Here is a 395-nt window from a genome sequence, read left to right on the forward strand (position 1 = left end):
AGCAGAGACCCGAGTTTGAGACATTTCTGGTAGATATTAACCGGAGCAGAGACCCGAGTCTGAGACATTTCGGGTAGATATTAACTGGAGCAGAGACCCGAGTCTGAGACATTTCGGGTAGATATTAACCGGAGCAGAGACCCGAGTCTGAGACATTTCTGGTAGATATTAACTGGAGCAGAGACCCGAGTCTGAGACATTTCGGGTAGATATTAACCGGAGCAGAGACCCGAGTCTGAGACATTTCAGGTAGATATTAACTGGAGCAGAGACCCGAGTTTGAGACATTTCTGGTAGATATTAACTGGAGCAGAGACACGAGTCTGAGACATTTCGGGTAGATATTAACCGGAGCAGAGACCCGAGTCTGAGACATTTCAGGTAGATATTAACTG

The sequence above is a fragment of the Austrofundulus limnaeus genome, unplaced genomic scaffold (genome assembly GCF_001266775.1).
Source record: "Austrofundulus limnaeus strain Quisiro unplaced genomic scaffold, Austrofundulus_limnaeus-1.0 Scaffold252, whole genome shotgun sequence".
Lineage (NCBI taxonomy): Eukaryota > Metazoa > Chordata > Actinopteri > Cyprinodontiformes > Rivulidae > Austrofundulus > Austrofundulus limnaeus.